The following is a 27,151-nucleotide window of genomic DNA, read 5'->3' as shown; positions in this document are numbered from 1 at the left end:
ACCTGAGGCTCAGAGAAGTCCAATAACATGTTCAAGGGTACACAGATGCTAAATAGGAGAGCTGAGTCTCAAATCTGGGTGTCCCTGATTCAAAAGTACATCCATGTTTCATCATCAAATCACATTGTTTCCCACAAACTGCAGACCACCTCCCTGGACTCCATGAAATATCCATTTATTCTGCCATTTTGTTACCTATTCCACACCCATTTTTAAAAAATGTTAGAATTAGAAGTGAGTGCCAAAGGTCAGGTTTCAGATTAAAAAATGAGAAGTGCCCGGTGGCAGTCTGAGATGGAGAAAGGGCACGATGTCTGTTAAACTAGAACCGTGGACTTGAGATACCTTGGGTGCCCACACTTACCAAGCCCTCTGCTCTCAAGGATCCTTCTCTCTGCTTTCTGAAGGGCACAGCATTGACATCATGGTCTGTTAGGGTCAAAGTAAAGTCCTAAATTTTTCAAAAGAGGCAACTTGGGGTTGCCTAATACTGCCCTCCATTTCCCAACACTGGTCCTTATTTTAGTGACCAATTTTCATACTTAACAGTGATACCTCCCAATACAAGGTAGAGGTACTTTTTTTTTTTTTTAAAGTTCCGAAACTGCTGATTCAGTTTCATGAGGGTACTACTTTTTTTTTTTAAAGGAACTTTCAAAAAACACCTAAAATTTAATTCTTGCCATAGTTTAGTTAAAGAATCCCTGGGTGCAGAATTTTCTCTACTTCCCAGCATTTTTAGAATCTGATGTCACTTGGGGTTAGAGGGAGACTTGGGGACAATGGCCAGAAAGTTGTCCTTGGGCCCCTGTGCTGCCTGGTGAGCTGGGAGGCATTTTAAACCCTGAAATTCTATTCATGAGCAACTGTGTCAAGGTTGTTAAGAAGACAGTTACTTCCTGACCATCCTCCTGGCTTGTCCTACCAGCCCTACAAGATCTCAGCTGGAGGAGACCATCTGCTTTACATAGATTTGAAGGTTAGCCAGGCCAACCCTTTAAAAATCTTTGCACTTGCTTTCTTTTGATAATTTTGTTCACATATATATTAGAGCCTGCTTATTGCTTTCCAGTGTCCGTTCCTTCCTTCTTTCCTAGTAACAAGCCAATTGTCAGCCAAGCCCTTTACAATAGTGAAAAAACGGTTTCCCAGGCAACTTTGCAGCTAGGTGTGGCCACATGACCAAGTTCTGGCCAATGAGATATAAGTGAAAAGTGTCACATGGGACTTGCATATGTCCTCTTAAAAGGCAGCAGTATATACATGAATTCTACTCACCTCCTCCACCCACACACTTTCCCCACCTACTTTCTTCAGTGAGGTGCTGGCTAGCACTCTAACAACCACTGTGGACCGTGAGAATGAGAGGTGTGGATGGGCTAGAATTCAGGTCCCTGATTACCAACTTCGGGCTTTTTTTTTTTTTTTTTTTTTTTTTTTTGGTACTGTGGATTGAACCCAGGGGCAGTTTACCACTGAGCTACATACCCAGCCCTTTTATTTGTTTGTTTTGAGACAGAATCTTACTAAGTTGTTGAGGCTGGGCTCAAACTTGGGATCCTTCTGCCACAGCCTCCCAAGTCACTGTGATTGTCCTTTTTTTTTTAATGTGTGAGAGAAATGAATTCCATCTTGCTTAAGCCACTGTTGTTTTCTATTATTTTATAATTCAATCAGATTCTAACCAATACAAAATGTTTTGTTTATATTTGGAGCAATTTTTTTATTACTGACCTGTGTTTACATCTAACAATTTTTCCTCTCTGTTGATGTTGCTGTAAATATTCTCCCCAGTTTTCATTTGTCTTGGATTTTCCAAGGGTTTTGTTTTTAAAGTAATGGTGATTATTATTTATTTATTAATGTGTTTACTTTTCATACTGGGGATCGAGCCCAAGGTACTTACCCACTGAGCCACATCCCCGGCTCATTTTTATTTTGTATTTTGAGACAGGGTCTCACTAAGTAGCTGAGGCTGGCCTTGAACTTGCGATCCTCCTGCCTCAGCCTTCCAAATCACTAGGATTATAGTTGCACCACTGCTTTGATGCTCATTTATGATGGAGATAAAATTTCCAGACTCTTAGAATGCTATTTGATCTTTTTATTTCAAGTTTTTCTTTTACTGAGTCAGATCAGTATTCACCAATATTTTTCTAAAAATTGATATCACTGTTTACATTTAGCATTTTAGTCCATTGCTTGGTACAATTAGTGAGCGTCTAATCTTTGGTAGGTCACAAGTTTCTAGTCCCAACTATTCTTTCAAGCTAACAGGAGCCAGCATCCCCTCTTGTTTACCCTACCCACTGTGGCAGAGCCACTGTGAAGACCCTCAGCACACAGCCCGCCGCCTCCTGCCTTGCCTCTGTGGGTCATCTGCCCACTGCCTGAGATAGCAGATAGAACTTTGGGCTTCTTCTGGAACTTTGCCACCCTGCGTTCAGTGCTAGTACAGCTGGTCTCTCGTTTCTGTTTACCTTGATCAGGCCAGGGACAGCCTCCCAGCTATCCCAGGATCCTTCTGGTAGTCTCAAAAGGACAATATGAAGAATTTGTATATTTCTTTCCAAGTAGATGTGAAGCTTTTTAAATGAAAATTTTGTTTTCTGATAAGGAAAAGAAATGAACCCTGTTCATTGTTTCTAAAATGAGAAAATACAGAAAGCACCAAACCAAAGACAAATGAACCCCAGATACTCTTTTACTGTAACTGTCTAAAATCATGTGAAATAACTACCACCACCAAGAGGTAACCTCTGTAAACAGTTGATATAGCTCCCTCCAGACCCAGCTATACAAATGTAAACATATATATACAAATTATATATGTTTTTTAATAGCATACATTTATGAATATATATATATATATTATGTGTGTGTGCACGTGCTATATCATATAGTGCGTTCATACACACACACACACACACACACATACACACACATATATAGTTTGTTTATTTTGGAAAACTTGATATTCACCCATAAGGAAGATGATGAGATAATGGTACATCCATGCAGCAGAATATATACCATGCAATATTTGAAAAGACTACTGTGGGTTTCTATGTACTGCCTTAAAGAAAGATGTACACAATATATTGCTATCTATAAAAATCAAGTTGTTGAGACTGCGTGCAGTGGCAAGCCTCACTACATTGCTGAAGCTGGTTGCTGGGCTTTGGAGGCTGAGGCAAGAGGATTTCAAGTTCAATGCCAGCCTCAGCAACTTAAGAGGCCCAAAGCAACTCAGCAAGACCCTGTTTCTAAATAAAAATAAAAATACAAAGAGGGCTGGGGATGTGGCTCAGTGGTTAAGTGCCCCTGGGTTCAATGCCCAGGACCAAAACAAACAAAACAAAAATACACACACACACACACACACACACACACACACATATATATATATATATATATATATATACACACATATACACACACACACTACATACATACATACACACACATACATACTGAGGTCATAGCTCAGTAATTGAGTATATAACTCTGGCTGTACAAGGCCCTGGTTTAAACCCCATCACCATAAAAATAAATAAATAATCAGAATAAGAAATAAAAGGAAAAATGGACATCAAAAACTTCACACACATAGTTTTGTTTATGAAAATGGGATTGTACTACATGCTTTGTCCAGTAACTGACTTTTGTTTTGTTTTGTTTTGTTTTGGTCCTGGGAATTGAACCCAGGGGCACTTAACCACTGAGCCACATCCCCAGCCCTTTTTGTATTTTTATTTAGAAACAAGGTCTTGCTGAGTTGCTTTGGGCCTCCTAAATTGCTGAGGCTGGCTTTAAACTTGAAACCCCCTGCCTCAGCCTCCCAAGCTGAGCAACCAGCCACAGCCTCCCAAGCCAAGCAACCAGCCTCAGCAATGTAGTAAGGTTTGCCACTCCACGCAGCCTCAACAGCTTGATTTTTACAGATAGCAATATATTGTGTACATCTTTCTCTAAGGCAGTACATAGAAACCCACAGTAGTCTTTTTAAATGTTGCATGGTATATATTCTGCTGCATGGATATACCATTATTTCATCATCTTCCTTATGGGTGAACATCAAGTTTTCCAAAATAAACAAATTATGTGTGTGTGTGCTCTATATTATACATATATTCATAAATATATGCTCTAAACAAAATATCTTCCTTGTTACACTTTTATGCATTTGTGCTAGTGTTTCTATAAAACAGATTTCTAAAGTTGGGATTGTTGAGTTCAGGGGGAAATATACATGGTAAGTTGTACATGCATCTAGCAGTTGCCCTTAGTCAAAACCTTGTACCAAGTAAATGCAAGGTCCTTTTAAATGGTTCTTTTGCTGCCATGTGTGTGTGTGTGTGTGTTTGTACATGATCTAGGGCTTGAACCCAGAACCTTGTACATGTTTAGGCAAGTGCTCCATCATTGAGCCACATCCCCAAGACTTTCACTGCCCACTCTTTCCCCCACCTCTTTGTTCTTCACTCTGCTGCTGGAATTACCTTTATAAAACTCAGATCTGATTGTGATTTGCTTTATTTGAAATACTTCAAAGGCTTCTCAGTGCCAAGTTTTTAACATTCATCCTAACTCCTTCTCAGCCAGTTGGGACCATCTGGGAAGCAGAGAGCAAACAGAACTAGAACTGCAGGAGGTTTCCTGGGGAGCTGGTAACACCTATGAAAGATAAAGGCAGAGAAAAAGAGCAGCCTTCAGACAGCAGTCGCTGTCTAGCTCCTAGGAACAGAAAGAGAAGAAAGGAGAATCAGGTAGGAAGAACTTCAGACTGGGCTGCAGCTCTGAAAACATCTCAACAAGCCCAATGGGGAGCTCGGACCAAAGACTGCCCAGTAGAGGAGTCCACTGTGGGCAGAAACAAACTGGCCCAGGCCTCCTGCCATATTCTGCCATTGGCTTGGGAGCTGCCTAGGAGGCAATGTGGCCTTGACCTGAGTGATGTCGCAGCTCCTGAAGCTGCAGATTGCTAGGCTCCTGTACTCCTTGTATCAGTTTCTCTGAATGGCAAGTGTCGTCGTCCATTGGCTGCCATAAACTGCAGTCTGCCTTTTAGCCTTATCTCTTCTTTCCCTGCTCCCAGACCCCTGCCCTTGTGCCATTGCCTTGACTACATGCCATACGCTGCATGACCAATTGTTCATGCCACCCCCTAACCCTGACCTTTGCACATTCAGTTATCTCTGCCTGGAATGCCACTCCTTTCCAACTATACAAAAAAAAAAAAAAAAGAGTTTTCTTCTTCTCTCTCTTCCTGTACTGGGAATTGAACCCAGGGCTGCTCTACCACTGAGTTATACAACCTCAGTCCTTTTTATTCTTTATTGTGACACAGGGTCTCTCCAAGTTACCCAGGCTGGCCTTCAACTTGTGATCCTCCTGCCTCAGACTCCCAAGTTGCTGGGATTAGAGGTGTGCATGACTGTACCTTGCTTCATAATGTTTTCAAGACCTTACTGAATTGTAACCTACTCTGGGTCACAGACCGCACCATACAGAATTAATCAGTCCTTGCTCCTGCTGTGCAGTTTGTTGATTAGTAAAGTTTGGAGTATCTGTTTCCTTTTTTTTTTTCTCCTTCAGAGTTTTGTCCCCTCCAATCCCTAAACCTGGCACAGTGTAGGCACATGGTGAATGCTAACTGAGCTGTTTCCCTGCTATTCCCAAAGAACCTCAAGGTTGCAGAACTCCAGTTACTGGAATGGGTTGGTTGCCTTAAATGGTCAATAAATGTTTGTTGAATCACCTAGGACCTTAATTGTAACCTTGGAAAGGGAGAGGGGGAAGGTGTTTCCTGTTGCTGGGGATCACCCAGTATGGAGCCAAGCCAGAGTTCTAAGACTAGAGAATATCTCCCACTCTTTATATTTTCTTTCCTAAGTGGGAAAGACCCTAGAGGTGCTGATAGTGGTTTTTTGTTTTTTTGGTTTTTTTGCTTAAGTAATCATTCTATTGCCTTAGGTCAATAGGTGGGTACTTGAAGCCACTTTATAAGTGAGATTTTGCACTTGCCCATGACTCCTTGTCTTTAGGGTCTAAGAAGAGCCATTGTACCCACACTGATCTCCAGATCAGATGGGTAATCATTGTCTGAGTGAAGGTTAATGGCTGGGGAAAGTTGGAAGGGTGGCAATGATATTTCTCCTCTTGCTTTTTCTCATGCCCACCAGATAAAGAATGTCCCTATGAGGAGCAGCCAAGAGTCTCCGGGGTGGGCACAGTGGGGAATGACAGCAAAACCTGGTGGGGATGAGCAGCTGTGGAGAGAACAGAGAGGCAGCACTGGCTCCGTGCCCCCGCCTCGCCACTCTCCTTTCAGTGTGCTAAGATGTCCCTTTGCCACTGTTCCTTAGTGGAAGGAGGCTAGAGCATGGGTGGCCATGACCTCCCTACCCCTCCACTGCTCCAAACTGTTCCCTCAGAGGGAACCCCAGGGTTTCTCCATCCAGGCATGAGGGCCCTGTGCCTCTGCCTTCTCCCACAGGGAAAAAAACATAGGGTGGAAACTTCTGGCCAAGGCCTTGGTTTTTGGAGCCAGCTGGGCAGTGGATAGGAATTCTAAGAGACCTTGTAGTCTAAAGAAGATGTAGCCCAGGGCTTCTTATCTCTAGATCCACAGGCTCATTTTTGGAAGCTACAAATCCTCCCCCCAGGTGCTATTGAATCATGTATGTGGCAAGACATAGTTCTCATCAGATTCCTTGTCACCAAAAATGTCATGGGCCAAACCACTATGTTACTCCAAAGAATAACAGCTTTCTAATACAAAAGAGGATGTTTTCCTGTCAGAGCCAGGTTGTAGTTGGATTCCCCGTGCTAAATAATGGAGGCCCCAGGATGATTCTAGAAAGAAGCCCATATCCCCCCTTCATACCAAGATCATCCTCAGGAACTGTGCGGTACCTCTATAATTGGGGTTTGTGGTAATGGGGGCCTTGTGGATTCTTTTGCCATAGCCCCAGTGGTTGAACCTCTGAGAGTCAGACCAAGTAGGATGATGCCCATCTCCTTTGAGGACAACCCAGAGGCAGGGCAGACTCCTAAAAGTGTAGATGTGCAATATCAGTAAGAATTGGATATTGTTAGGCTGTTAGATGAATTCCAGCATTTATTATTTTTCAGCCATTCTAAAAACTCTTATTCGAGCCTGAGTTCTGGGCTCCATTTCAGGGAGACATGTCTCATGTTCCCAGAAACTGTCAGGAGCATCTGATACACAGCGGCGGACACCAAGGGAAAAGAAACCCAGAAAAAGAGAAAAGTGAATGAAAAGAGATTTCTCAAATTAGAGCAAAAACTGAAGTCAGTCGTGCAAGCACACAGCTATAATGTGACAATCTCTCTGATTTTTGACACCCCCTCTTTTTATTTTAAGTTCTGGCCACAATTATGAATAAGGAACCATATCTGCTGAGACTTCACAAGGGTTACATAAACAGTTTGGATGGTTACATCTTTTAAACAACAGTTTCTGAAAGCATTGAAAAAATCCCACTTATTTAACAGTCTGGTGCCTTGAGCCAGCCCTGGAAGTTCCTGGGAGCCTTGCAGAATCACTTCCTCCTGACTGTGAGTGGGGCGGGGTGAGGGGGAGCTCTGGCTTCTAGAGAGTGCAGGGGAGGAAGCGCCCAGCTGTGTGTGTGGGAGGAAGGCATAGAGGGAGGGAGGAGGATGCCCCAGATTGCTCCTCAGATGGGCAGCTGTGTCTTGTCACCAGGAGAGAGCAGGGACCCAGGATGGAGCAGACATAGGTCTCCTGGGGGTTTGGCTCTTTGGGGAGGAAGCATGTGTCCGGGCAGGCTCTTCCCATTTGACAACCTAACATGATAATGGAAATAGTGTTCCGGGCTCCTAAGCCTTGATGGGGAACGTTCCCTTTTCTCTTAGAGTCTTAGCAGCCTTGGTGGTCTGGAGGGTTTCTCAAACCTTGGAGCTGAGGTTCTGAGTAATGCTTTTGTGTCTTTTAGCATATCCTAGTCACCAACTCCTGTCCCCACTCGATTGGCCTTAGTCTTATTACTGGGGGAGTAGCTTAATGCTATCAGTATTGTCATTTGAAATTTATTTTGGTTAAATAATCTCCTTCCCCAGATATCGTTTTTGGAAATGCAATTAACTAAAGATATATAACTCACAAGTGTAAATTAACTTTATCCAAATGATGTGCTTCGATTCAAAGAGGGCTTTGTCTAGTGGGTTTTAGCCTACTTGAGGTTACACAACCCCTCCAGGACCTAATGGAATAGATAGAACCTTTTCCCAGGAAAATTCACAAACTTCCAGAATTGTGTGGACCATCTGGGAATTTCAGGAACTCCTTGGGTCCTACCTCAGAGTTCTAAGTTCCTGTGAGAGGGAAGGTGGGAAAGGTGGTAGTAAGGGCAGGGGACAGGGATGAGCAAGGACTCTGAGTGCCACCTCAGAGGTTTTGCCCAAGACCAATCGTGGAAAATATCATTAGTGAGTGTTCATTGCCAACTGTGGTCACTGCCTGTCCTAGAGAAAAGGTATCTTTCCGTCAGCAATGACACGGAGCAGGGGTGTTAGGACTTGTACACTGAACCTTCATGTACCAGCATGCAGCTGGGCGAGGAGATGCTGGAGCTGGCTTTCAGGTAGAAGAAGCAGGTAGCAGCTTGTGTCCATCTGGCAGATTGGGGTCCTCTTGGCAAAGTGACAGGAGCCCCCAGGCCTGCTACCACCCCTTCCCCAGCAGAAGAGGTAGGGAGGGGCCTTGTCACTCTGGATGGCAAGATCAGAGAACCTTTTGAGTTCAGGATCTTTTTTTTGGGGGGGGGGGCGGGGGGAGTCAGTTTGATGATGATGTAGCTTTGATTCCTAGTGTATTGTTCTCTTTGAACTGGGGGAAACATGGGGAAAGTTTTTGGATCTGGTGCTGATGTAAAAGCATCATAGGGGATTTTGGAACTGATGGGGCATAGTGAAACAAGCATACAAATCGTTTGTAGCCCAGCGCTTGCTATGCAACTCCCACTGTCAGTGTGGTGACTCAAGGAGGAGAGAATTTCCCCTTTGTTGAGCCAGCTGGACCAGTGTTAGCACTGCTCTCTTTGCAGGCTCTGGCACAGAGAAGCAGGGCCTGACTGTGGGGTGTTTGCAGGGATTGGGGTCCTGGGCCCAGTTTAACACCCATAAAAAGTATGGTCCATCTTTTGAGCCAGTTATCCAGGGTCTCCCTAATCTCGTGTGACATCCGATCACACGAGTGACACACACAATCACACGAGCCTGGTGTGACATCCGATCCAAACTGGGCATCTGCTCCTGTGTTTGCGGAACATGGCTCAGGCTTCGCCTGTCACACCAAGTAAACACACCCTCATAATCACGTGCAGGCCTCCCACACTCACCATCAAGCTTTCTCCTTCACTTTGTGTTGTTTGATACTAATAATTTTCATCATTATTGCAGTATTCACTGGACTTATTGCTATTAAGTAAGATAAAGATTGCTTAAGCTGGATTTAAAAAAAAAAAAAAGCACCATCTATAAATGAAAAGACCTACAAATTGAACTTTTCATGAACTCGGTCTGAGGACTACATTTTGAGAACCACTGGCTTAAGCAAAATCCAGCTGGTCTAGGCAACTGGCCCTCACCCCAGGCACAGGTGAGTGAAGTGCAGGATGGAGGAGGAATGGACAGGTACAGTAGGCCAGAGCCAGTAGGCCTTTGGCTGCTGTTCGAGGAATTTAAAGTTGATTCTATAGACGTAGGGCCATGGTGGATGAAGGTGGCATAAGGTCCTGGTCTCCAAGGTTGTCTTACTCTGGGATTTGGAGCATCCTTGGCCTGAAGCTTAAAGCTACACAGACAAGCAGGTGAAAAATTCACCAGCTTTGGGCCTGTGCTGACCCCATGCAGCACACCTGCTTAGGCAACTCGGTTTATACCAACAGACAAACAAGAATCCCATCAAGGCGTATTTTTAATATGAAGCACTGGGATTATCTGTAGCCATCCATGCATGCAGTGAAGATGGCAAATGGGATGGGAAAAAGTCACTTCAACCATTTAGGCAAAAGTGTCAGTTTTAGTCTCAATAAGGAGATAACTGGTCTGTGTTTTTCTTTCTTGTGGCCTAGGGAGCTCCCAGAGGAAAGGATATTACAACCCAAAATCCATTTCTTCCACTAGGGAATCACCTAGAACCAGGTAGTTTCCTCCAAATGGACTCTATTTTAGACTAAGAAAGGGAGACTTAGCCACAGGCCAGCTGGGAAGGGAGCCACACACTGTGAGGGAAAGGGTCACTACCCCGCTCCAGGCCCATCCCAGTCAGGACACAGTAGACCAGTGGGACTTGCCCTTTCCCTGATGGCCCATGCATGCAAGCACATACCACCTGTCATCCTGTAAACTGACTTCCAGTTATACCACCAATAAGTTATACTTACTATCAGTTCTCTCTAACATAATCTAGGCGTGGTGTAGAGACAAAGATGAATCAGCCATGGACATGCCTTCCTGAAACAATTCCATTTTTTTAAATTTATTTTTTAATTATAGGTGGACACATGTCTTTATTTTACTTTATGTGGTGCTGAGGATCGAACCCAGTGCCTCAGGCATGCTAGGTGAGTGCTCTACCTCTGAGCTACAACCCCAGGCCAACAATTCCATTTTCTTAGGGGGAAGGGAGACTGAAGTCATTCTTGGTCATTAAATCCCCCTACCTGACCTCTTGTTCCCTCCCTTCACATCCCTGGCTTAAGTCTAGCTACTGGTCCCTGATGCTGGGGACTCAGGGATCCTTTATTCAACTTTTACCACAACAGGTTCCACGTGGGTCCTGGGCTCACAGAAATGACTAACTCAAGCCACTTGTGCCCTTGTCGGGAGCCCTGTTTGCCCCACAGCTGCAGCTAGGCCAATTCTGGAGCAAGTGCCCTGCAGCCACCTTACCTGGGCTAAGGGTCCCCAAGTCTCCTTGCTGACAGGACTCCACATTGGTAGATGGAGCCTGGCCTCCTGCCCCTTTCCATCAGCCTGTCCCAGCCCAGCTAAACCCAGGGTCCCTAGGCATCACAGCTGCTGCACACATAATGCTCCACAGGAAGGTGGGCTGGGACTCACGTGAGTGGTACTTTGATGACTCACCAAAGACTACCTTCCATCTAGAGTTCAGCCAGCCTTTTTTGTAGGGACATTGAATTGGTCACTTATTCTTCACCCCCAAGTCCCTTTGCAAGAGAATTACCTAGAACAGAGCACAGGCCCAGGAATCACAGGCTCAAGTCTTGTTCTGCCTATCCCTGCTGTGACTTGGGCAAGCCACCTCACCTTCCTAAAGCTGTTTCCTTGTTTGTGGAATGGAGATAATGACCTTGCTTACTTCCTAGTGTTGTACAGAGGCACGCCTCTTGCCCTTCAGCTGCCCTGAAGCCTGCAGGTAGAGTGAGGAGGTTGGACATGCACAATGGTGCATGCTATACCAGCTATGTTTGGGTGGGGACAGCAAATGGAATAGAAGCAAACTAATTCAGTCTAATAAGGAGGAACTGCAAAGCTTCCTCTCTGTGCCATGGGGCCTGGGACATGGCAGAAACAACCCTCCAGGGCTGTGGACTCTTGTATTTCTTGAGCACTAGGCACCTGTGTGTCTTACCCACATTTTGTTTAGTCTTCACAGCAAGCCCATGAGATATGTTACCATCCCCATATTGCAGATAAGCAAACACAGGCTCAGAAAGGACCACATGTTGCCCTGGTGTCATATTTATTGAACATTTACTATGTGCTAAGTGTTTCAGATCTAACAGCCACCAAGATAGACTCATGTCCCTCCCTCATTCCACTGGTGGCCCCGGCTAAGCTGGAATGAGTCAGAGCTGGACTCAAAGCCAGGTCTGGTGGCCTTCTAGGCTGGTGCTTTTCCCACCTCACACTCCAGAACTCTCATGACACTCCCCTCATGGGGCCACAGAGTGTGCCTGGCAGTCCCTTGGAGAATTTCAGGATTTGGGAATAATCCTGGGTTTGGGGACAGGCTGTTTCTGTAGAGCTTTCTGTTTGCCCAGCAATCCCCAGGCAGCCCTGACCCAAAGCCACGTTGGTCCAGTGCCTGACCACTGGGATGTTTCTCCATGGAGGGAGGAGCTTTCCCAAGGGAATTCCCCCAAGGGGAGGGGAACCATCTTTGTCCTGGGGCCCCAGAGGGACACTGTTTCTGGCTGAGGTGGGAAATCCCCTTGGATTTCTCTGGGTTTATGGGAGGGACTATGGTTTTCCTGCAGCTTAAACCCATAAGGAAGAAAAGGGAAGACCAATGTATGTCAGAGAGTTAAATGAGTCTGGATGGAAGTGGCCCCCCGTGTTTGGGGCTCAGCTTCTGCCCTTCATTCCCTTCAGCCTTGGGCTCCCTCGAGACCTGTATTTATTGAACATTTACTACGTGCTAAGTGTTGCAGATCTAACAGTCAACAAATCAGATCCATGTCCCTCGCAGTGGGCTTATTTTCCTTGAGTGGTCACTTGTCTTGGGTGAACTGAAATTGTCAGAGCAAGGACTCAAAGCCAACAAGTCGGGGGGCCTCCAGGACTTGTGCTTTCCCCACTTCATCCTCCAGAACTCCCTTTCCCTCAGGACATGCCACTCGTGGAAGGCAGAGACTGACCCTGGAAACCCCTTGGAAAATATCACTGGAAAGAGATGTTTTCTTTTTATTTTTTTTAAAGGCAATCTTTATATATATATATATATATATATATATATATATATATATATATATATATATATATATGACTTTCTTTCTTCCTTCTTTCTTTCTCTCTCTCTCTCTTTCTTTCTTTCTTTCTTTCTTTCTTTCTTTCTTTCTTTTTCTGCGGTGCTGAGGCTTGAACCCAGTGCCTCACATGTATGAGGCAGGCGCTCTGCCACTAAGCCACAACCCGGAGGAAATAATCTGTTTCACAACCTCCACCACGACCACCCCCTAAGAAAAAGGATACAAGATTATTGGAGCATTTACTCATAATAGCAATCACCAGAAACAATGTATATGTAATGAAATACTGTGCAATCATTAAAAATCATCTTGAAGAAGAAAATTAATAACTTGAGAAGAGTGCTTTATAACAGATGTATTTAAAAATTCAGATTACAAAACATAATATACCTTTTTTAAAAGAAATTTATAGGGCTGGGATTGTGGCTCAGTAGTAGAGCGCTCGCCTCACATGTGTGAGACACTGGGTTCAATCCTCAGCACTGCATGGAAATAAAATAAAGATATTCTTTCCACCTATAATTTAAAAAATATATGTTAAAAAAAGAAATTTATATATGCATAGAAAAATGTCTGGAAGGGTACATACCAAGTGCAACTTATAGTTAGCCGTCTCCAAGTAGTAGAATTATGTGACTCTGGGGGTTTTGCTTGGTTTTTTCCTTCTTCTGTTTTCAGTAGTTTCCTGGTCTTCAGTGGAAATGCGTGTCTTGTGTAATCATGGAGAAACAGTCCCACAATGTGAACCAGAGAGAGAAGGGAAAAAGAATATTTCCTTTTGGCTCTGAACCTAAGGCCACTCTGGGCCCTGGCCTTGTCCCAAGAACGTAAATACTATAAATGCCACAGGGGAGGCCTTAGAGCAGTGGAGTAGGGCCCAGCTCAAGAATCAGCTGGGCATCATTGTCCAGGCTGTGTCATAAATGTCATTCCCCCAGAGAGTCTGCCTGACCACACAGCCTGACTGAAGGTGGGTTATCTGCATTTATTTTCTATCTTTCACTCCATTTTCGTGTCTTCAGAGTGCTTGTTGGTATTTGAAATGACCTGTCTGCTCATTTGCTACTTGGTGATCATTTACCTCCTACATCAGAAGACAAGCTTCCTGAGGGGAGGCCCCTGCCTGTCTTGCTCACTCTGACTTCCTATTAGGGAAGGGACTAAGGCTAGATCTTAATTTGTAAGAAACAGAATTTGCTGAGCAGCCCCAAGCTATGGCCATTTATCCCAGAGCTACACATGAGAAAATGGGAATTACTTCATGGGAATCTTGGGGTGGGGGGGATATCTGACTCGAGGAGCCAGAAATGGTGACACCTGGCACCCAGGGGTCCTAGCCCAGCATTGTAATGGCACTTCCCACTTAAGGGTATCACGGATGAACCAGCTTTGTGCTCTGCATTTCACACTTGAGGAAAGTAAAGGGAGAACGGTTTATTCTATGATCCCTGGTTCCTTTGTTCCAGCCCTACTGCGGCTGCCATCCACCTCAGTCCCCCAGTTCAGGACTTCAGCTTCTCTCTTGAACTCACTCCTCCGGTGCTTATCCCACCCATTGCACTGAATCTCTCACGACCAGGATCTTGGTAACTCCAGGACGCTAAATCCAGTTGTTAATTCTTTGTCCTTGTATTGCAGGACTTTGCTCAGTGGATTGCTCCATCCTCCTTGGAATCCCTTCTCCTAATGTTCTTGCCACTACTTCTCCAACTGAGTTGCTGAGCTGTTGAGTGGCATGCCGTCCTTGGATGGCTTCTCCACCGACTTCCATTCTACATCATGGTCATCTTGACTTCGAAGAGCTACATGCTGAACACTCACAAATATTCATTTCCAGACTCTCCCCTGGATATCTCCAGCCAAGTGTCCAAAAGACATCTCACACGAAACATGTCTGTGTTAGCTTTTCATCACTGTGACCAGAATACCTGACAAGAACAACTTAGAGGAGGAAAGCTATTTTTGGGCTCTCAGTTTCTGAGGATTCAGTCTATGGCAGCTGGCTCCATTCCGTTGAACCTGAGGTGAGGCAGAACATCATGGTAGAAGTGGGTGGTAAAGAACTGCTCAATTCATGGCAGCCAGAAAGAAAACCTTCTAAGACGCTGGGGCTGTAGCTCAGTGGCAGAGCCCTTGCCTAGCATGTGTGAGACACTGACTGGATTCGATTCTTAGCATCACACAATTAATAAATAAAATAAAGAAACTTCTTGTAGGGAACACTCCTGGTGACCTGCTTCCTCTAACAAGGTCCCTCCTTCCCAGTAATCCATTCAGCTGTTGATCTATTTGAAGGATCAATCAACCGATAAGATTAGAGCCCTCACTGATCCAGTCACTGCCTAAATGCCCCACTTTGAACCTTGCTGCATTGGGGACCATACTGTCAACACCTGAGCTTTTGGGGGACATTTCAGATTCAAATATAACAATGTAGAACTCTGAGTTCTTTAGCTATCTCCCTATAACATCCCCACCCTGTAGGTATCTACAGTTCAGAAAACAGCAGTTCCATCCTCCCACTTGTCAGGCCAAAATCTTTGGAGTCCTCCTTCACTCTTCTTTTTTTTTTTTTTTTTTTTTTTTTTAATCTCACTTCCAGTCCATCAGCAAATCCCACTGGCTTCACTTTCTAGAATCTGCCCGCATCTCACACCTGCATGCTGCCTGTCTGGTCCAGGCCATGCTTGTTGTTTCCTAGGATTTCTATGATCTCCCCTTAACTGGTTCCATCCTTCTCCCAAGTTCATTCTCAACACTGCATCCAGAGTGATCCTCTTAAAACATGAGTCACATTGTGTCACTTGTCTTATAAAACCCTCTAGTGACTCTAGGAATCAAAGCCCAGGCCTCTCTTTCCTACCTGGACCCTCTCTTTCCTCCCCTTTCCCTTCCCCTCATCCTCTCTGCCCTGGCCACTCCCCCTCCTCACTGGCCTCTAATGTGCCAGGCAGGATCTCTCCTCCAGGCCTTTGTACTTGCTGTTCCCTCCCCCTGGAAGCCTGCTTCCCCACGAATTCTCAAGGTCCATATTCTCACTTCTTCTAGGTCTTTGCTCACAATTTACCTTCTCAGATGTCCAGCCTTCCCTGGACACAGTCCTTAGAGTTTTGGCACTCTTTCCAGACACTCCTTGCCAGCCCCTCTCTCAAGCTGTATTCTTTTCTCAGTAGCACTTGCCAACACTGGTTATCAAATATTTAATGTATTTATATTTTTAGTTGTTCATCCCCCAATAGATCACAAGGCCCATAAGAGCAAGTGGTTTTTTTCTGTTTTAGCCACTGCTGTATCTCCAGAGCCCTTGGACAATGCCTGGCATTTAGTAGGTGCTCAAATAAATATCTGATGAGTAGCTTTATTCATGAAGATGAATGAAGGGACCACTTAGTGTTTATACAAGGCTTTGAGACAGCATAGAAAGAACCCTGAGGTTTCTGCCAGCTCTGGATGATTAACAAGCTGGGTGAGAAGGAAACACTCCCAGAGGAGAATGCCCCTGGGTGGAAGCCACATGCTGGTCTCTCTTGGCCAGCACGCAGCCAGCTCACACCTCGTAGCTTTTGAAGAACTTGTCACAGCCAAGCTTTGCATCCCTCAGCTTCCACCCAGGCTTGCTTGGGTCAGAGGTCTACCCTGAGTGTTCTGTCTCCATCATTAACTTTCCCTTTTTCTCCAGGTGCCAGAGCTTGCAAGCTATTGATGGAAAACAACACCACAGTAAGAAAACAATAAGACCATGTCCAGCTGGGAACTTCCCAACTTAAAAACCTTGGAGTGTATTCAAGGAAGACCAGGATGCTGAAAGTGTCAGCAACTGGATAAAGTAATGACCTAGGGGACTAGTGTGGACTTCCTAGTCAGAAGTAAATACCTCACTACTAACTCTGTCCCCCCTACTAAGTGAGGTATTTATTTATTTATTTATGTTTGGTACGGGGGATTGAACTCAGGGGTGCTCAACCACTGAACCATATTCTGAGCCCTTTTTTATTTTTTATTTGGAGACAGGGTCTCACTAAGTTGCTTAAGGCCTTACTAAGTTACTGAGGCTAGCTTTGAACTTGTGATCCTCCTGCCTTGGCCTCCCAAACCGCTGGAATTACAGGTGTGTGCCACCACTCCCAGCAGCAGTGAGGTCTTTAAACCCACTATTTCCTGCGTTTTCTGTTGCTACAACAGAACACCTGAGATTGGATAACTTATAAAGGAAAACGGTTTATTTGGGCTCATAGTTCTGGAGGCTTGGGAAAGCCAAGATCAGGTGGTTTTATCTTGCTCATCATGCCTGGCATAGCATGGTGGGAAAGTGGAAGGACTGTGGCAAGCATGCAAAAGAGAAAACTGGAGGGGACAGGTTCAAAATAAACCCACCCTCTTCACAACCTCCTCACCTCTTAAAGGTCCAGCCTCCCAACACTGCCACAGTGCCAGTCAGATTCAGTGTGAGTTTCAGAGGGGACAAACCACATTCAACGCACAGCACCTAGAGAGGCAGTGCTTCCCTTGGGGACAGCCTTCCCACTCTGCCTTCCTTGCCTCCCTCCATTTCTCCAGAACTCCTGCTTAGACCTCAACTCATCTGGCCTTGACAGAGTTCTCTGGCTTTTTTTCTTTTCTTTTTTTAACTAACGAAGACAATTTTCTTCTAGATCGAGAGGAAATTTACTAGCATCTTTACAGCATAGGGTTCCTCAGATTTTGTGTTCAATTTCAGTCCAACTTACAAAATGTGAAACCCAGGTGAAGATGGCGTGAGGGAGGGAGCATAGCGTTCAAGGAAAGCAGCGCTGGACTCGGCCTGAGGTTGGAAACCACCCATCTCTGAGCCAGCCAGGGACAGAGGCAAGACATGAGCTTCCCTAAGTGTTTGTCTCCTGCCTATCAAATGGATAGAATGCCTACCTCTAAACTGGGACGATTTGGTAAAATTAGCACATTTAAAGCCTGCAGCACAGCCCACTTGTGGCAGTGCTCAGCAGAAGGGTGTTCAGATGAGACATGAACCCACAGTTTTTTTTATCTGTGTAGAAGCCTGGCAACAGTAGTGTGTGTGTGTGTGTGTGTGTGTGTGTGTGTGTGTGTGTGTGTTTAGCTGGTAGAATCATGGGTGATTTCCAATATATTTTTGTTGTTTTTCTACAAGAAATACATACTACTGGCCAGGCACAGTGGTACACACCTGTAATCCCTGTGATTTGGGAGGCTAAGGCAGGAGGATCACAAGTTTGAAGACAGCCTCAGCAATTCAGTGAGGCCCTAAGTAACTTGCTGAGACCCTGTCTCAAACTAAAAAATTAAAATAGAGCTGGGGAAGTGGCGCTGCACTCCTGAGTTTAATCATAAAGAAAGAGAGAGAGAGGAAGGAAGGGAGGAAGAAAAAAGAAATAAAGAGAGAAAGAGAAAGAAAGAAAGAAAGACTACTTAGAGGGAAAGGAAAGGTACTGGGGAATGAGATTGACCCAGTTATGTTATGTGTATTATGAACTTGACAATGAATCTCACTATCAGTATAATTGTAATGTGCCAATAAAAAAGGAAAGAAAGAAATACATACTACTTATATAATGATGAGAAGCTGAATGACTCTAGAGAGGTGTTATATACTTTTTAAATGTAATTAAAGCATGAAAAGTTTGGAAAAAGAAAAGAAAAACCTGCAGTCCATTTGCCTTTAATAGACATGCCAGCTATATAGCCCCTGGGCAGCGCTGAGGACTGAGACAGAGGCAGGGAGGAGAGGGAAGAGGAAGGGCAATGGGTGAAGGGAAAGAAAGAAAGGAAAGTCATTCTGTGGGCTGGTGCCCACGGAGATTGCCCCTCAGAAGAAATGCTCAGCCTTAGCATGCATGTATGTCCTTCCCCAACCCAACATGGCTCAGGAGCCCCTGGTAGAGGATATGGTGACATAAAGCCCCTCTCTCCAAGCTCCAGACAATGATGACTGTGTGCAGCTTCCTTCAGTTGCTCAGGCAGCTGACCTCTAGCACATCTGAGGAGGGGCCTGTGGCTTCAGCCCTGTGGCTCCTGATCTACCTTCAGTAAACCTGTTTTTTGTCCCTGTCTAGAGTAAAACATGCAGGGAATCCTACTGAATTCCAAAAGTCATCCTAAAAGGATCAACACCTCTCTAGAGTCATTCAGCTTCTCAAGAGAAGCATTCCAATGCCGTGCTCCAGTTAACTATTGCTGCATAACAAACTACCCCATAACTTAGTAGCATAAAGCAACCACCATCTTATTATGCTGCAGATCAGGGACCCGGGGCCCTGTTCTCTGTTCTGCAATGTCTAGGACTAGGTTGGGATGGCTGGAGTGGCCAGGGCAACTGGAATGGTGGCTGTGAGCTGGAACAGCTGGGGCTAAAGGATCCACTTCCAAGGTGGTTTGTCACTATACTGGGATAGCTGGAAAGCGGGGCTCCACAGTGCCTGCTGACACGTGGCCTTTCTAGCATGGAGGCCTGGTTGTTGGACCTCTTACATGGTAGCTCAGGTTTCCACTGTGAGTGTTCTGGCCAGCGAGATGGAAGCTGTGTGACACTATATGGCCTGGCCTTGGAAGCCACGTACATCATCTCCATTAGAGTCACAAACCTGCCCAGATTCAGGGAAGAAGACACAGACCCACTTCATAATGGGAGAAATGGAAAAAAAAAATTAGCAGCCATGTTTTGAATCTACCATACTCCCATATAGGTGATGTATTCCTAGGTCAGATCAGGGTGAGGTGGTGGGACATTGAGTCCTACTGATCAGTCTGCGACTGTACTCCCCTCACCTGTTTTCATCCCTATATCCAACTGTCCTCCCACCAGCTTATGTCTCTCCTATTGGGTAGGTAGGACCTAGGGAGGATTTCAAGCCAGTTCCCTTGGTTCCTACCCCCAACTGGCTCCTGTACTTTATCCCACCAGCCACACTCCCTGCTTTCCCCAGTCTGTGCTCCCCCAGTGTATGAGCATAAAGTAGCTTGCTTTCCGCCTGTGTGACCCTCTGCAGTCCTGCCTGTGGAAATCTCTCAACTACTTATGTCTCCTTTACCATTCTCTTTGCCTTTGAGGATTTATACCATTTGATTTTTTTTCTGTCATTTTAGTGGCACTTCAAGAGAGACACAGGACTGGGACACATAGATAAACTGGCATGTTTAACTGGAAGCCCTTTTCTACCTATGTTTGTTTGTTTTTGTTTGTTTTTGCAATTCTTGGGATCTAATCCAGGGCCTTGTGCATGCTAGGCAAGGGCTATACCACTGAGCTACATCCCCAGATCATTTTATTTTCTATTTTTGAGGCAGAATTTTCCTAAGTTTTCTAGGCTGGCGTCAAATTTGTGACCCTCCTGTCTCAGTCTCCTCAGGAGCTGGGCAGGTGTGCGACACCACACCTCACTCTGCTGGATTTCTTTTGAATGAATGTGTCTCTCTAAGCTGTGTTGTAATCTTCCCTGTCCTATAAAAGTACAGTGTTTGATAGTGTAGTGACCACATTTAGCCTTTGTTGATGATTCAGAGTCCTCCTTATGAACATACATGTTCACCTTGCAATGGTTAAGTTAAGTAGAACTTAACTGTCCCTCCACGATGGGACCCTGATCACAGTTCCCCACAGTGCTAGAATGCTTGACACCTCTTTCCATGGCTGCCTCTGTCTCTGGCTGCCTCCCATCCTGTGCATCTGTGCTGGGGAACTGTGTGACAGCAGGTTAACTTCTAACTTCCTCTTTTAGAATGGCTAAGCCAGATCACTATGCCAGGCTTTCTTTGGTTGCTGTCCCCCACCCACTACTGCTCTTCCCTACGCTTTCTGCCCTTCCCTACGCTTCCCAGACTTGACCTTGGTGGATGACATCAACCAGCTCCATGCCTCATGCTTCAGTTTGGTTTGACCAATTGAAAATCCTAGCTAAGGTTGGAGGCTAGGAGGAAAGTGTTATTAGAGTTCTCTACCCCCCGCCCAGCTTTCTCACTTGCTGGGCCTCACAGCAGCAATGTCTGTGTTTTCACCCCCAAACCACAACTGCTGCCAGCCACTCTCTGGGCTCCAGTAGACTTTCCTTCCTCCTCTGGGGTGGAGGACATGGTCACAGCCCCCCACTGTTGCCACTATTGCTGACTCCAGGGCACCTAGCCTTTCCTTGTGGATTTCTCTCAACCTGTGCCTAAACTCTCCTCTGGTACCTGGGGCGTCAGGGGTGGGGAGCGGGGGGGGGGGGCATCTGTTTCCTGCTGAGATCTGATCAGTACAGAAACCTTGCCTGATTTGCATCTAACACAAGAATAAATAGTTCCCTAAATTCACCCAGCAAGACCATGGTAGAAATCCTGGGTATGAGCTTTGTGACATCTCAGGGACACACAGGGACTTTTGTTTCATTTTATTCACATCCTAGTTTTTTAACTGTGATACAGATAATAAAGGGCACTGGATTACTGACTTCTTACTAGAGTGTATATAAAGAAACCAGGAGAATTCACGATGACGTCCGGAAGTTATATGTCAGGCTGGCAAATATCAACAGCTTGGGGGAAAATATCTGGTTTCCTGATCACAGATCCCTGTTAGGTCTGGAAGGTGAAGCTGAGTATTTGGGGACATCCAGGCCGAGTGATTCCCCCAGGCCTCACATGAGGACTCTCTCAGGTGGACCCACCCTGCCTGTGTGGTTTCCGGTCAGTTTGGCTCTTTGATGCCTTTGTTCTGAGGAAAGTCGTCTGCTTGTCTATTTACTGGGAAACCCAGGCTTGCCCCTGGTTACATCTCACAGTCCAAGGAGCAGCCTGGAGCCCAGCTGCCCTGTGTCCACCTCCATGCCCAGCCTGCACCACTCTCCTTCGTGGACACTCCGTGATTCTTTCGCTGCCTCAGTCGCCTGGCCCTAGTCAGCCCTCGTTTGTCTCTGCTTTGTGTAACTGTCTGAAGAGCGCATATCTCTGGGGAAAAAATCAAGAACTCCTATGGCCACTCATTTCCTGAAGCGCAAAAAAAGAAACATTTCATAATTGCCTCTTAAAGAAGTCAACAGGAAGGGGTAATGTCACTCTGGCTAGCAAGGGGTTGCTGTCATGAGTGGTGAGGTAGCACATGGGGCTGAGGTGCCAGCCAGTAGCTGCACGGGCAGACCCCTCAAGGCCCAGGCCTCCCTGTGACCCACTCCTGCAAAGCTGTGGGCCCTCAGCCCTACTGGACCAGTGGAAGGTGTCACTCCATTCCACAGGGAGGGGACTGAAGCCAAGGAAGCAGAAAGTTGCAGCCTCAGTAGAGAGACGCTTTCACACCCCTCTGCCTTATCCATGTTGCTGTCACTTCTAAGGATTTTTTTTTAACCTAGCCACCCATCCTTGAGTGATACATCTTTTATCAGTTCAGCTTGTCCTCTTGCAGCCCAAGCCGCTCTGAGTCCTTTGGCCAAATGAGCACAGCTAAGGCCCCCCCAGCGTCCCTGTCCAGCAGAGGTGCAGGAGGCCCCATTCTGTTCACTCTTTGCTCATAGATGGGATATAACCTACAGAGACACTGCCTGCAGACCCAGCCTACTTATTCTGTGTCGATGGTGGGGGACCTGGAGGGATGGGGGAAACATGCTCAGGCCCCTCCCACAGCAGGAGGTTCCTGGTTCATGTTTCTGAAAAAGTAGATGGGGTCCAGGTGGGTAGAACACCTGCATGTGAGCCCATGTCCTGTCTTATCCTGTCTAAGCTGCCTGTGGTTTGAGCAGAATATGCTGGAAGTTAGCCATCACAGCTGCCACCAAGCACAGAGAGTTAGGGAAGCTCTCAGTCATGCACTCAAAGCTGAGCTTGATGTAGTCCTCAGCAAGATGTTGCAAGTTCCTAATCTGGACACAGAGGCCAGGGAGAGTGGGCATGGTCTGGAGCCCGGAGCTGGCTATTGCCCACAAGCATAGACACCCTGAGTCAGACCTCCTCCCCACCCACCATCATGGTCAGAGCCTCAGCCTCAGGGAAGTCCGGCTGCCACCTCTCCATAAGTGGCCCTTTAGCGGTTGTGCTGAGTGATCCACTTCCCTAGGGTGGGATGGGGTGAAGTGGACCCATCTTGGTCCCATTACACACCATTACACACTGATGCAACCAGATTTCAACACACACTGCTGAAGAAGCACATCACCGCAGCATGCTGCAATACCTCCTCTGCCTGTGCTCGAGGCTCTGAGTTGGCAAAGGTGGGCATCTCCCACCCCAGCATCTCACTACACTCACTTGCAAGTAGCTTTTGACAGGACCTCTTGAGGCCTTTGAGTGGATTTCTTTCCCAGTGCCTTTTACTCCTGGATGGGATATTAGAAAATACAGATGCTTCAGCCTTGCCCCCATCCTAAAGATCTAACTAAATTGATATGGGTTTCCAAAAAAAATTTTTAATGAAAACTTTTTTTTTTTTTTTTTTTTTTTTTTTTGCACAGAGGATTGAACCCAGGGGTGCTTTACCACTGAGCCACATCTCCAGCCCTTTTTTGTATTTTATTTAGAAACAGGGTCTCATTGAGTTGCTAAGTGCCTTGTTCAATTGCCAAGGCTGACTTTGAACTCACAATCCTCCTGCCTCTGTTGTAGGGACAAACGAGGCAAGGCACTGAAGATAAGTTTTATTTGGCTGCAGCCAGGTTCAGAGGGCACAGCTTTTGCTGTAATCAATTAATCCTCTGAGCCCTGAATTCAGGGAGTTTCAGAGTTTTATACCCAGCATGTAAGGGGAGGGGCTCAGAAGTTCACAGTCTGCAGAAGTTCACATAAAAGCATCTTTTTCTTTCACTGTTTTGGGCAAGTTAACCCTTCAAGGACAACACCTGAGAAAGGGAGAGCTTCATCTCCCCTTTCTTTCCTCCCCCTGCCAGCTGTTACCATGGAGCCCATTTATAACTTATCTTAAAAGTGTAGACATCTCCGTGAAGCCCAACTCAAGGCCAGAGGCCTTGTTTGCACATTTCTTCAAAGTACTATACGGATACGTTTGTGAAAAACTAGTAAGGGGGTATCCAGCACCTGAAGTGCTGGTATCTTCTCGACCAGTAGCCAAATAAACAGGGTGACACGAAAATAGGAAGTTTATCTACAATGGACTCTTTTGCTGACAGTCCTAAAATCAGCCATGGTGAAGAGGGCTTTTCTGTGGAGAAAGGAGGTGCCACTTCACCTCAGCCTCGCAAGCTGCTGGGATGACAGCCATGGCCACCACGCCAGCTTAAATAAAAGCTTTATTAAAGGATAGCATACTTGTAAAAAAAAAAAAAATTGCGCAGACCGTAAGTGTAAAGCTTGGTACATTTTCACAAAGTGAACTTACGCCAAGTAATCGGTGTCTGGATCAAGAAACAGAACATGGGGAGCAACCCCTGCATGTGCTTCGAGTCACCACCCGACTTCCAAGGCTAACCAACAGCCTAGTTTGGTCCAGGCCACTGGTACATGTAGTGTGTGAATGAAGTATTACAGTAGATACCCTTTTGTCTCTGACTTCTTCCACTCAATGTTTGTGAGATGATTCATCCAAGCCATTGTGGTTGTTCACTCCTTGCTGAGGAGTACACTACTGCTGGACTGTTTCTCCATTTATCTGCCCATTCTACTGTTGATGGATATTTGGATTTTAGTTGCCAGTTTGGAACTATTATGACCACTCTTGCTGTGCACATTCCAGAGTGGATCTTTCAGAGAACATGTGTACATTTCTGTTGGGTTTAGACCAAACAGTGGAATTGCTAGGCAAGTCTGGTTGTAAGTAGTTCAGCTTTTGTACTTTATGCTAAATAATTTTCCAAAGTGCTGTACCAATTTCCACTCCCTCCAGCAATGCATGAGAGTTCTGATGCCACACATCTTTGCCAACAATTGGTATTTCTTCTTCTTTTTTTTCTATATCAGTCATTCTAGTGGGTGTATAGTAGTGTCAGTCACAGTGTGGTTTTAGTTTGCATTTTCCTGGTGACAAATACAGTTGAGCACCTTTTCATATGTTTATTGGCCATTTAGGTCTTCTTTTTGGAAGTGCCTGTGGAAGTATTTGAATATGAGCACTTTTTAAAGCTCCTTAGGTAACTCTAATGGAAAACAAAGGTTGAAAACCATTGAACTAAACCACAGTTTAGTATTTGCTGCTTCCTTTTTCAATTTCCTGCCCTTGTGCTTAAAGATGTTTGAATCCAAGTGGACCTCATGGATGTGGAGAAAGATAATCATCTCCCCATGTAAGATGCGCCTCCCAGGAAGAAGCAAGAGTTTGGCATGTTGAGAATCTTTAGGAATGTGGCCTCCACTTTAGAAGGGTCCAGGGAGGGCCTGTGTTGTCCGCAACTACCACAGACATTTCCTGACCACAAAAATGGCTCCTTGTCTGTTCCCTTAGAGCCTCGGGCTATTGTGTGGAGGAAGTAGAGGGCCCTATGCCAGGTACTTCCCAGTTTCTTGGCCAGTGAGAATGGGACCCAGCTCATGTGGGAGTTGTGGTTAGGCTAGGGACAGTGGAACATGTGTTCCAGGGACCTAGGTAGGGTGGAGGGAGGTCTTTGTCCTGAGTGGGAGCATACATGGGTCCAGACTTGGCCAGCTCTTGAATTCTGTGGGTTCACATATGGGTCCCATATTGCACCTGGAATAGCCTCCTCCATCCTCTGCCCTAGATTGCCCTCCCTACAGGGAACCTTGCTCCAGGACCATCCCTGGCCTCCCCACCCCTCCCCAACCCTTCACTCCTCTGAGATTGGCAGCACTTGAATGAGAGCACAGAGTGGCTCCTAATGACATGTCATCTTAATTGAGTTCCCATTATGTCTTCTGTGCTCGTCACACTCCCACTGCTGGACTGTACCCTCATCCCAGAGATGTGGGGCATTTCTTTGTGCTCCCCCACAGTGAGTAAAGTGCCTTTTGGTAACTCAGTACAGCATCTTCCAACTTGAGAAGGAAGATACAGACCACATATAGACTTGAGCTGTTCAGGCATCGAGCCAAGCTGCCCTCTGGAGGCTCCACATTGGCCCACATGCACATATCAGGCTGCTGAGGAGCTCAATGCGGTGAGCCTGGAGTTGAACCACTGGCTGGAGCTAGAATACTGGTGCCTGCACTGGGTATGCACTAAGCCTGCCCAGGCAGAACTCCCTGGTGGGTTTCATTGTCCTACCCAGAGATCAGTGGGAGGAAGCAACTCATCAGTGCTGTCCTGTGTGCTCCTTGAAAAGAGCAGGGTCCACCTTTTATCCACTGAAGTCCTGCCATATGCATGGCATGAGATAAGGAGAAGGACACACATGGACAAAGTTGATATTTTGGAGGCTGGGGGCACAGAGATACTCTGGGCTCTAGGTTGTGCCATAGCCCATGAATTCAGACTTACCTTGGAAATTCCTCCAAGCAGAGGGCACTCATGTCTGTTAGTCCAACTGCAGGTGCTGAGGTTCTCCTAATTGATCCAAATGGTAGGCTGTAGCAGCCAGTGACCAGCTTGTCGTTTAAACCTGGAATGACAAGAAGAACCCATCTTCCTACCATGCAGGAGAGTTCTAATTCCTTCACATCCTTGCCAACAGTTGGCATTTTCTGTCTTCTCCATGTTGGCCATCAGAGTCCCATGAAAAGAGAGAAACCTTCCATGAGCCTATATCCCAGCCTCCCCCTTTTCTTCAGGGATTCCACCACTCCACAGCAAACGTGCTGTGTTAATCAGCCTTCCTTCACTGTGACAGAATACCTGAGGGAAAAAACTATTGAAAAGAGGAAAAACTCATTTTGGCTCACAGTTTCAGAAGTTTCATTCCTAAGCTTCATTGCTTTGGGCCTCTGGTGAGGTAGACACCATGGCAGAAGGGCATCGTAGAGGAAAGCTGCTCGCCTTATGACAGCCAGAAATTGGCAGGGGGCGGGGGGAGAGAGAGAGAAAGAGAAAGTGAGATATCTGGGACAAGACGTACCTTTCCGGGGGCACCCCAGTGACCTTCTTCCCCCTTCCTGGGGACACCCCCAGTGACCTTTTTACCCCCACTGGATCCTTCCTCCTAAAGTTTCTGCCACCTCCCAGTAATGCCATCATCTATGAACCCATCAAGGTATGAATCCACTGATAAGATCAGAGTCTTCATGATCCACTCACTCCCCAAGAGCCCCACCTATGAACACTGCTGCATTGTGGACCAAGCCTTCAGCATACGAGCTTTGGGGATCATATTTCAGATCCAAACCATAACATGTGTCCTTCCATTCTCTCAACCTGAACCTCTGAAGTCTCCTCCACTGGCTCCTCCTGTGAAGCATCTGACATGCTCCCATCTCCACCGTCTGTGCAGTGCTGTCCTCCAGCCCACCTCACCTGTGGAGTCCATCCAGGCTGCTCTCCTCTCCACGGTCCTCCTCATCAACCACTCATGTAT

At 46.0% G+C, this 27,151-nt stretch overlaps 1 long non-coding RNA gene across 2 annotated transcripts in view; it reads left to right on the top strand.

Moving 5' to 3' along the window:
• The window catches only part of LOC113190698 (uncharacterized), a 64,868-nt gene that overhangs the window by 23,924 nt on the left and 13,793 nt on the right, over positions 1-27,151 (top strand). For both annotated transcript variants that reach the window (XR_013344148.1, XR_013344150.1), the window contains 2 exons: positions 14,403-14,788; positions 16,444-16,484. This is a non-coding gene — a long non-coding RNA (uncharacterized LOC113190698). The remainder of the gene's footprint in view (positions 1-14,402; positions 14,789-16,443; positions 16,485-27,151) is intronic.

This window comes from Urocitellus parryii, chromosome 1 (assembly GCF_045843805.1).
Source record: "Urocitellus parryii isolate mUroPar1 chromosome 1, mUroPar1.hap1, whole genome shotgun sequence".
NCBI lineage: Eukaryota > Metazoa > Chordata > Mammalia > Rodentia > Sciuridae > Urocitellus > Urocitellus parryii.
The sequence above is the reverse complement of the archived record's forward strand: the minus strand, read 5'-3'. Positions and strand labels throughout refer to the sequence as shown.